Consider the following 9,442-nt stretch of genomic DNA (forward strand, 5'->3'; position numbering starts at 1 on the left):
GAACACGCATGCGTCAAGTGTCTATGCTCGAATCCACCAGCGGATGCATTTCCTCTGTCGACTCAGACTGTTTGGTGTCTGTAAAAATATTGTGTTGATTTTTTACAGAGCAACCACTGAGTCTGTGTTACGGTACGGCATCACCAGCTGGCTTGGAAATTTGACCGTGAAATCAAAAGCGCAGATACCTAACCTGTTAAAAACAGCAGCGAAAGTCATTGGTAGTCCAGCACCTCTAACCCCTCAAGACCTGTTCGAACAAATGGCCCTCAGACAAGCAGAAAATATTTTATCAGACACCTCTCATGCACTGCACCCTGAATACATTTTACTAAACTCGGGAAGAAGGTACAGAGTCCCACTATGCAAACACAATCGGTACAAACATTCATTCATCCCTCTGTCAGTGAAGCTCATCAATGAGCAGATCATCTGAGACGAACAGTACAGGAAGCCAGTCAGGTCATCCAGATAACCGTGTGTAACAGTGTAAGGGGTGCATCTGTAGTATTTTTATATACACAATGCTGAGTTTGCACATTGCACTTTTGTTTGTTTTTAACCAACGTGATAATGTATTGTGCTTTTATTTTACTTATTTGTTTATTTTTTAAATTTTTTTTATTCTGGATGTTTATTTTAACCAGATGTTTATTTTATCTGGTTGTTTATTTTATTGTATGAGTGGTATGTGTTGTCTGTGCAGCAGACCCCTCTGTCTAAGACAAGTTTCTCCCAAGGGAAACCAATAAAGACACCTTGACCACCTTGATGTTGTTTATGAGCCACATCACTACTGATGGTGATAATTTGTGTCATGAGTCCCAGAGTTTTACAATCTATCTCATTCTCTGTTATCTTGCAACGCTATGCTAAATTCCTGTCAAAATGCTAACTAGCTAGTATGCCTTCCATGCATTGACTAGCAAGAAAGCCATTTAGAAACACATGCATAAAGTTAATGTTCCCATCAGTTGTTGACGGGGCACATACTAGAGAAAAACTGAAAAATAAACGAAAAGGTGATCCTACATGTTAGTCATTTTTATGTACTAGAATGGTATTAAATATTTTTTCTAAATTTTTGGGTAACATGAGATTTGGTCCCTCGCACGGCTAACTCAGTTGCTAAGGATTAATTTTTAGCAATTTCCATATACACCATACAGCTGCTTTAAATACTAATTAAAGCATTTAATCAAGCTATAGAAAGAACCTTCCCAACAAATGCATCCCTTCCTGTTTGACAAATGTTTACTGAAGCACTACTGTAGTAGGGAATTAGCTTGCTGTTTTCCTTTTTTTTTTTGCCATATTAGCAACATGATTGTATGGATGGTAATGTCAGATGGTCAGTTGAGCCGTGACTATCAACAACCAAACAACAAATTCCTTAGAAACGCTATCGACTGTGTCCAGGTGAAGCATGGCTGGCCTCGAGCTGGCCAGGACTACCGCAGTGACTGCATAGACCTGACAGTGAAGCACGGCTTATAAGATGACGCCCAGTCTGCAAAATCTTGACAGAACAGGAATATTCCAGCATGATAACCATTGAAAGCACACCGCCAAAAGCACACAAGACTTTTTAAAGATGAAAAAATGTTTCTAAACTTTCTAAAAAGTGAAAGCTATGACTTGAACAAGTATGATGCCTAAGCTATTTCCAATAGAACATATTTGAAAGGCAGAGCAACATAACCCCTCGAAGTCAAGTGCAGCAGAAAAGTAATGAAGAATGACAGAACATCTTTCAGAAAGTTGTGCAATCGCGGTATCCTTCATGCTAGGAATAAATATAAAGGTGGATAAATAGAATAAAAGATTTGAATCTGAGTAATGAAATGTGAACTCACTTTTGTTGCATTGAGTTACTATTGTGGGGCCTGTACTTTTAATATAGTAAATCAAAATTTTTTAGTTGGAACTTTTTGATTTTACATCAGAAAAAATGTTTTTACTATTGGAAGGTGATACAGTTTAGTATCATTTGACATTTAGGTGATGTTGCTGTATATTGTATATAAATACACTGCAGTCTTATGTTCTTATAACCTTGCTTGTGCCAGAGCTCAATATTTCCGGTTGTATATTACACAGCCTCCTGTCCGGGTGCCACCTCACAGGCTCATAAACATCTCAAACAAACATACATATATGACGTTGTAATAGCACGGTTAGCTTGGGGCACACAGTCATTTAGTCCCATTACAGCCCCATGTGAAGAAGCCCTGCATCTGTCTTTACCTGGCCTTTTATCAGGTGGAAAGGGGAAACATTAATGTGTTTAACGGAAGAGGACTCTTTGTTTTACTGCCTCATCCTGGCTTTTTAGTAGCAACCGAACACTGTTACCAACACCTGTTGGTTTTAGTCTGAGAAAATGGCTCCAAATCACTTTCCGTTCAGCACAAAAGTAGATAAGAGGGCAGCTTTAATGGAAGAGCACAACCCAATTCACAGAGGCCCCAGTCAGGTGCTTTAACATCTAGGTCACATACACAAGTTTGCAGAGATACTAAAATATCTGTAGTTATCTGGAATTATAAGGAAAGTATATAGAACTAAGCATGCAATGTGTAATTTAAAGTTAAACTTCTGTCCCCTCTGAAATGTGCCATAAAAAGTATGAAACATTTTTAAGACTTGTGGCATGATGCGGCAGATTAAGAAAGCCAGGAATACAAACTAATACGTGTTTGTTAAACTCATTTTATGGGATGAGCTGACGATAACAACAAACAGAAAACAGCCAACCACATCTTTTAAATGTAGGTCAAAGATAAAAGACCATGTCTGTGGGGGATGGAGAAAGTTAGATAAAGAAGCATTGTAAAATGTCAGAAGCTAATGATTAGTCGGTTCACGATTAGTCATAAATTGCCAACTGTTGCCTCCTTCCTTAGACAATTTGATCATATCAATCAGCAGTTTGCTTATAAATCGAGTGCATAAGTAACTAACTGACCTACGTGACAGAAACCTTTTTTTTGCCATTTGCCAAAGTGATGGAAAATGTGAAAGTCACACAAATAATGTATATGTAAAAAAGGTCAAAACACAAGGTAACCTACGCTTACCCCGTTACATAATATCAATGTAATATTAAACTCATAAAAATTGTCATATTGCTTTGTGTTCTCATATTATCACCAATCCTGAAACACAAGATAAAACACGATAAAACATGCGAGTGATTTATGGTGCCAGTATTAACCCGTTACCTGATCGTTACAGGTTATGAGAAGAATGGAAAAACATGAGAAATACACTACTGTCCAAAAGTTTGGGGTCATCCAGACAATTTCATGTTTTCCATGAATACTCACACTTTTTCATGTGCTAACATAACTGCACAAGAGTTTTCTAACCATCAATTAGCCTTTAAACATGATTAGCTAACACAATGTAGCATTAGAACACAGGAGTGATGGTTACTGGAAATATTCCTCTGTATCCCTAAAAATCAGCTGTTTCCAGCTAAAATAGTCATTTACGACATTAACAATGTCTAGACTGTATTTCTGATTCATTTAATGTTATCTTCATTGAAAAAAAATGCTTTTCCTTCTGCTAGCTTGCAGTAGCACGAGCTAACTAGCTAGCTTGAATTCTTTGGCAGCATAGGCTAAGCTACTTCAATATTAATGATACTTAAGTTACCATTGGTTGGTATGTGCTCTCTCAAATTATTTTTTAAGGCTTAACAAAGCTGACTTTTAGTTTCACTTAATGTTGAATTAAAGTATGGGGGGGTACTATTAGTATGTTGGCAAAGTATACCAAACCAGGCTAACTGGGGTAAGAAGCCTCCTTGGATGTAAAATAATTTGAATACTATAGCTTTGCTAATATGTAAATGGTAATAAATCATTTACACCATCATTAGCTTAGTTTGCTTAGCAGTACAATGGAATTGTTATTATTATTATTATTATTATTATTATTATTGTCTGTCTAAAAGGCTAACTAGCTGACTTTATGTCATGCTAACAGCATGAGCTACCTAGCCAGCTTAAATTCTTTTCCAGCATAGTCTAAGCTACTGCTGATGTGATGGGTTTTTTTTATAACAGTGATTTAAATAGTAATGGTATGAAAGTTATACCCCTATGTAGATAATCCATTAAAAATCAGCAATTTCCAGATAGAATAGTCATTTACCACATTAACAATGTCTGGACTGTTTTTCCGATTAATTTAATGTTATGTTCATTGAATAAAACTGCTTTTATTTCAAAAAAAAGGACATTTCTAAGTGACCAAATGCTTTAGAACAACAACTTAGATTAAGACTAGACAATGTCTCTTATGCACTGTTTTGGGAAATCTGCATTTGTGTGATCTACGCTTATGTTGGGCCTGCCACAATGATTACATTATCAATTCATCTAGAACAGAGTCAGAGTCCAGATCATTTTATTTATTGTCTTAGATTTGTGGTTTTATATTTTGATGCTCTTTATTTGAGACATTTCTTACAATAATTCTATAATTTCAATGTTTGGATATTCCTAAGAATTAAGGATCTACTTATCATCTTAAAATTAAAAGACCAACTACATCAGATAATAATTTGTCCAAAAAGCTAATTATTGCGACAGGTGTACCTCTTACTCAGATATATTATACTAACACAATATTCATAGCATGTGGACCAGCTGGACCAGAGATAGTCTCTGATTTACCTTTCACTGTCTGACCTCTGCATGCCTTCATTTCTTTCTCTTAACTCTTCCTCCTCCATCTCCTCTCTGGGATGCTCTTCCTCCTCTCTTCTTTTAGGCTGGGAAAAGCTGGTAGTGGTTCCCTTCCTCTTCATTCTTTACTGTCTCCTACAAGAATCACACTGACTGAACTATGTTTTTTCCTTTGATAATTTTCATTATTAACTATGATACAATCTGATGTGTACAATTTAAACCTTTAAAGAGATACCTAACATGTAAACGCTTTTTCAGCTGTAAACTAAATGATATGACTGTACTATGATGAAACATATCAAGGTTGGTGTTATTATAACCTTGACACCAAAATTTTTTTTTTAAAAAAACTGCATGAAACAAGCAGGATGTAGTTTTCTAACAGTGCATGAAAACCTGGTGTGACTGGAGGTTTAGTTACACTTTAATGTAAAGTCTTAGTGAATGTGTGATTTCTTTTGACTTACAGTCCGTTGTCAGAACCACAGGTTGTAATTATCAAAAAAAGAGAAAAACTTCCACAGACGATCCCCCACCATCCTTCTGTGGCTGTTCTCTAACATTAGCTAGCTACATAAGTAAAAATTAGCAAGGCCCAGGCTCACTGGAAACCGTGGCTCGTCTCGCAAGCAAACACTTTATGTGAATTTAGACACTATCAGCATTTAATACATTGTGAACAGTTATATTAGCATGTAGTCTAACCCAGTCTAACTAGTGTCTTACTGTCACACCGAAGTCCAGCTGTCATCCACATGAGTGAGGTCTAAGATCAGCCCCTCAGGGCGGCCGTGTCACCTCGTATCTGTAGCAGCATAGACTGTGCAGGACGTGACGTCTGCATGGTGCATTCGAAAGCACTCGGATATCGGAGTTTCACTCGTTATTCGTCTTTCCTGGACTTTCGCTCTTTACGGCAGGCCACAACCTTTCATATACATATTTTTGAATTAGATCGTTCAGAACGGGGGAGGGGGCAGCCGGGGTGGCAAGGCATCTTCTAGGGGTGGCAGTTGCCACCCTATGCCACCCCAGTAGATCCGCCCCTGAGTACTACACATCTTGCTCAGTACCTTGAACAAAAGTAGAACATGTGAGCAACAGTTCCTCTCCTGAGAGGCTCCATCTCGCTCTCTTTCTGCCCTCTTGTGGCTGTGCTCCTTTAGTGGCCATGAGACGTTAATATTGTGCAGTTTGCATAATCCTGTCCCTGCTATTTTAATGATTTACACAATTGATTAATTAATTTATTTCATTTTTTTTGTAAGCAGCACACCGAGGAGGCACAATGTCACCTGGATTTGTAAATAAAGAAAACAACCTGGAGTCGTCTTGATCGATTCATTTCAGAGTTGTTTCAGTGAGTACAGTATATTAAATGCAAACTCACAGGTTAAATTTAGTTGAGTGAGTCTGTTATCTGACCTGTTTCAAAGTGTTGCCATATCTGGCCTACGTGGTGTAGTGGAGTAGGTAGTACTAAATTTCCATCTGAAATGAAGTGAGGTGGAAGAATAATGTCGTGTAAAATGGAAATACTCAAGTAAAGCACCTCAAAACTGTGCTCAAGTATAGCACTTGAGTTAGCTAGTTATGCAACTGCTAACAGAACTTACATGAGAGGCACCAAGGTGAGCTGCTGACATGAAATCACAGCTGCCATAATGACAGGTTGATTGTAGATTTGTAGCCAGGTGAGGTAATTGATGCAGTCCTGTCTGAGGAGGAAACCGGGTTGTGGACCAATCAGCCAGATCGGTGGGTGGGGAGAAGGTCTGAAGCCCCAGGCCAATCATCTGATGTCAGTCAGGTGGGATCTGGAGCTTCATCTTTAGCCAGCTGGGATCAATTCTGTGCAATTATCTCCCCACATAGAGGCCACAAAGGATCCACCACAACAGCACAAGTCATCCAGGGCAGTATAAATCTATCAAATCTAATCTGAGGCAAATTAAGGCTTACTAATGTTATGTAATCTAATCTGAAACTGTGTCATTTTGTCTTATTTTAGATCATCTAATTGAATCCAACCTAATAGAACAAGACAGATGAGAGTGTAAGATTAGAAAAAGTTTGAAAAAAAGGGCTGGGGTAAGAAAGTACAGGCAGATTCTAACCACAAAAATATAATTGTAAACAAAAAACTGCAGAATATGAGGTGACTTTTGACAGAAATAAGAAATACACTGCCTCCAACAAAGTAAAACATTTAGTGGAGTTAGACAATGTCGAGTAAGTAAGTAAGTAAATGTCAAATCAGTAATTTTAGATTTAGTGAGCTCTTACAGTTAAAAGTACTGCTCACACATGCATCCCCACATATATATATATATATATATATATATATATATATATATACATAAATATATGCTTGAAAATATGAATCTTCTCTCACAGCTTTATTAAAGCTCACTTTATGGTTACTGTGGTCTTTTCAAAGACGTGGGAATGAGGTATTTTGATGTTTCAACAACACTGTTTCTTGTAACTTTCATGCCAACAAAGCCCCTTTTGAATTTAAAATGAAATGACTGAACATTGCTTTCTGAACAATCTGAGAATATCTAATATATTTTGCATTATGTATAATGAAACTACCAAAACAAAGTGTTCAACAGAGAAAGATAGAGCAGCTCTGGGTGCCAAGAAATGTTTTAGACCATGGCCTCGTTGTTTTAACGCTCCCCTTTTTATCTTAGTCTTGTTGACTGATCTTTTGGCACAGACCTTGTGCGTTGATGTAATCAGATTGAGAGAATTAAAGCCACTTCATACAGTGGAGGGCAGTAAATGTGGGTGTGGTTTGGTGTAGCTGCTCAATGTTTTCCAGCCCTGTATAATATATAAAATACCTGATGCCACTGCAGCTGCTGTGTCACTTACTGCACTTGACTTTGGTGCACATAATAGCAGATGGAAACTCATTTTCTAAATAAGTTCTGATGTAGCAAACGTGTTCTTCTCATGGCAGCTGACTTGAAAGAATCACATCTCTTCCAATTTAAAACAATTCCTGAAGTTTCGCCAATTTTCTCTCATGAATGGTTAAATTTGTTGTTCTTCTTCTTCGAGGTTTTCTAGTAGTTGGCACAGAGCAGATCTATGAAGTCTGCATTTACTCAACTACTGTACTTGAGCACAGTTTTGAAGTGCTTTACTTTCCATTTTACGCAACATTATCTTTCCACCTCACTTTCAGAGAGAAATTTAGTACCATCTACTCCACTATATTTGTCCCACAGCTTCAGCTATGGACTTATTTCCATGTGCAATATCACTTTTCCTTAATAGTCTCATGATCTGTAATTATCATTGTTCAAGTGCAATATTTCTAGTGCAATACATCTGTTTACTTTTAGTTCATTTTTGATGCAATACATCAGTTTACTCTTACTTTTAGTTCACTTTCTGTTTATCTGTTTCTTGCTATTAGTCTACAGTGTACATTTTGTGCTTGTGTTATTTTGTTTTATTCATTAATTTTATTTATTTATTTCTCTTTTTATTTTTTTGTGCACTATTCCTTATCATCCACTTAGACACTTCACACGCTTACACATTTCACACAAACACTTTTAGACACTTTTCATTTCGTACTTTGTATTCCTTTTTATTTCTATTTTACTACTAACATCTGTGTAACTGTGTATATTCCACTAACCTCTTTTTATTGTTTATTGCACTGTACTCTGGCAATACAGTTTCCTCCAGGATGAATGAAGTTGATCTTGTGTTATCTTGTCTTACCTTTAAGACGCAGATTTTACACAATGATTAATGTAAGAAGCTTGTAAAATACAACACAGGTACAGTTTGAACCAGTGATTTCCAACTTTTTTGGCTCCTCTACAAAAGCAGTGTAGTCGGGCTCACATCTCAGGTGTCTTTGAGTTCTGAACTGCTCCACTTTTCAAATGGCTTCATTTCAGTAAATGTTCAAATGATCCGAATGTATCGGTAAAAATTAATGTTTAGCGAAAACTCTGTTTTTTCTGTCCTCTCCCCTTAATCATACAACAACTCCTCAGATTTATCTGCTGTCCAAGTATATAAAACCAGATATAAAGTAGTTCAACCCTGCAGTAACTACAACAGCAACATGCTGCTGACACTCTGATGCTTCACTAATACTAGTTCTTTATGTTCAGCCAAAGCCCTTTGAAACTGCCTCCTGATATCCAAATCATGCCCTGCCAGAGCTCAGCTTCTTCTTCTTTTGTATCACAGCTTCATAAACTGATATACAACCCTTGAAATTTTCTTGTAGTAGGTGAAGGAAATTTACTTTGATCTACAACATAAAAACCAACATTTGGAAATTTCAGATGAGTATTACTATTATTCTAATGATGTAATGTAAATTAATATATGATTTAAAGGAGTCAAAGCAGTACTTTTAGTATTTTATTGATCCTGTCAGGGACGTTACATGACAAAACACAACTTCTACTGAGGTAACAAACAACAAAATAAAATAGTATTAAAATATTTAGAATAAGATAAGATAGTATACTCAAAGCACAAATTAAAGTTGAACGTGCAAAGTCCCTATGAAGATAAGCTACCTGGCTGTACACATTGTTCAGTGTTGTTGCAGCAGGCAGGAAAGACTTTCTGTACTTACTCTACCTAGGAGGTCACGCAGAAGGATGTTAAGTATTGTCTATTCTGTTTACCAGGTTGTGCAGCATTCTTTACTCATCAACCACGTCAGAGAAGCACAGAGTGAGCTTTGTTTT

Source organism: Amphiprion ocellaris, chromosome 19, assembly GCF_022539595.1.
Source record: "Amphiprion ocellaris isolate individual 3 ecotype Okinawa chromosome 19, ASM2253959v1, whole genome shotgun sequence".
NCBI classification, from domain to species: domain Eukaryota; kingdom Metazoa; phylum Chordata; class Actinopteri; family Pomacentridae; genus Amphiprion; species Amphiprion ocellaris.